This window comes from Ursus maritimus, unplaced genomic scaffold (assembly GCF_017311325.1).
Source record: "Ursus maritimus isolate PB19 unplaced genomic scaffold, ASM1731132v1 scaffold_30, whole genome shotgun sequence".
NCBI lineage: Eukaryota > Metazoa > Chordata > Mammalia > Carnivora > Ursidae > Ursus > Ursus maritimus.
In genome coordinates, this window is record NW_024425564.1 from 8978272 (window position 1) to 8980246 (window position 1975).

Genomic DNA, 1975 nt, shown 5'->3' on the forward strand with positions numbered 1-1975 from the left:
AGCAACACCTGCTGGAAGACCCAGGGGGTTTCTAACGGCCGCTGCAGGATTCTTGCAGACACTGTGGAACGCCTGCCCACGAGCCTCCAGCCAAGACCGAGAAAATAGCAAGCTGGAAATTATTTTTCATGACGAAGAAATAATTACTAGTATTTATTTCAATACTTAACCTTCGCTAAGCGCGTCCACTCCCTTTCCCTCTATTCGATCACTGAAGCTCTGTAGACACAGGTAGAATTGTTTACGAAGAAGTTGAAATAAACCGTAGTGAGAAAGCTGACTGTGGGCAAAACATCCAGATCTTACAGGAACAGAGAGATTATTGGAAGGGAATTCCCTTGATGACAAAACACTCACGACTCTGGCGGGACTCGAACCCGCAACCTTTGAATTCCTTCATTGCGAGCACTAGAAGTCCAATGCGCTATCCATTGCGCCACAGAGCCTGTGAGCAGCAGTGTTTGGCTGGCGCCCTAAGGTCGTTGATTGTTTGGTTATTACTATAATACATCTCTGGAAACTTACTCTGCTCCAGTCACTGCGAAAGTTCAAGAAACACAGAAACAAGACAATGCACGGGACACATAGTAGCCGAAGCGGGGAGTTTCTGATCCTCCCAGCGATCATTGTCCTTTGTCTCTGCAAGGTAAGGAAGAGTTTGATCAAGGATCAAAAACCACGTCATTTCATCCGGCCAATGCACGCTCGGGACCGTGGGCTTCGCGAAAGGGAATTTGGGGAACTCCCAGCAAGCGGCGTTGGAGGACTTTCCTAACACGTCGCAGGGTCCCCCTCCCTCCCCTCGGGCTCCAGTCGGGGGCTCTCCCTCAAGGAAGGGAGGCCCTTCTCGTTCGCACCCGAGCTGTTGTTGGAAAACGTGGCTTCCGTGTGTCATTCGCTCAGACGGATCACAGAGCAAACGATGACACTGCGACCCTCCGATTTTTAAATGCGTCCAGGCATCTTTGGAAATACTCCAGGTTTCCTAACTCGGGAATTTTCTTTGCTGCCTCTGTTCTGTTCGGCTGTGCGCTCCAGCCGCCCGGGCTCCTTCAGCGGCCGTCGGTCAAGGGGGCCCGGGTCCTGTGGACAGACAGGGACGGACTGCAGGTGCGGTCACCGAGGGGGAACTCTAGTGTGCAGGGTCCGGGAGCTGCGGCGAGCTGAGCAGCCGGAGGGAGTGGTTCCAAGGACAGAAGAAATCTCAGGCTGTTTCTGAGACGACTCAGTGCAGTGCGACCCTGACACGCGGGATCCAGGCCAGGTCCTGCGCGCGGGGTCCAGAAACTTCGGGGTCAGGAGCCTTAAGACCCTGCCGCCAGGCTCAGACGCTAGTCAATAACAAGCGCGGGCGAGTGGCCTCCCTACCCCGCCTCCCCGCCGCCTCCGGGGAAGAAAATCGTAACTCTGAGAGTTGCCGGACAAAACCCGAGCTCCGAACCGACTGTCTGCAAACCTGCAGAGCAGAAGGGACGAGTGTTCACCGGAGCTGGAGGCTAAGCGGGGTGAAATTTCCTGCAGCGCCAGAGCCCGGGAGCCAGACGTGGAGAGCGGTTTCGTCCTATTTCCTGGATGTTACGTCTACACCTACATATGCGCTTACCGGTCGGAATTCTTTCCTCTTCTTTTTTTAAGGTGAAGTATCTGAGATCCGCACGTAGCAGTCAGTGGGGAAGATCAACTCTGGCAATCCGGAGATATAACTAAGGTACTGTAGACAGCTTAACTGAGATAATTAAACCCACATACTGTTAGTTTCGTAGGATTCCGAAGCTTTCAGGTGAAAGGAGGTCGTTTGGGGTGGGCAGTGGTAAAACTGTATTTGTCGTTACTTTATGTCTGCAATCAAAAAACTGTTCACTTGTAAGGGCTTCTTAACAAAAAAGTAAGATGCCTTAGGCTGTAGCGTAATTATCTCAGGCAGCCTGTTGCGACAGGTATCTGTAACAAACCCCAAAAGCAGTGGTCGGTGGAA

The 1975-nt window shown here is 52.5% G+C and overlaps 1 non-coding gene across 1 annotated transcript; it reads right to left on the reverse strand.

Annotated features, from left to right (window-relative positions):
• Window positions 1-356: 356 nt before the first annotated feature.
• TRNAR-UCU lies at window positions 357-446 on the reverse strand. The gene is given in 2 exon segments: window positions 357-392; window positions 410-446. It is a non-coding gene; the product is annotated as a tRNA-Arg (tRNA).
• Window positions 447-1975: the final 1529 nt, after the last annotated feature.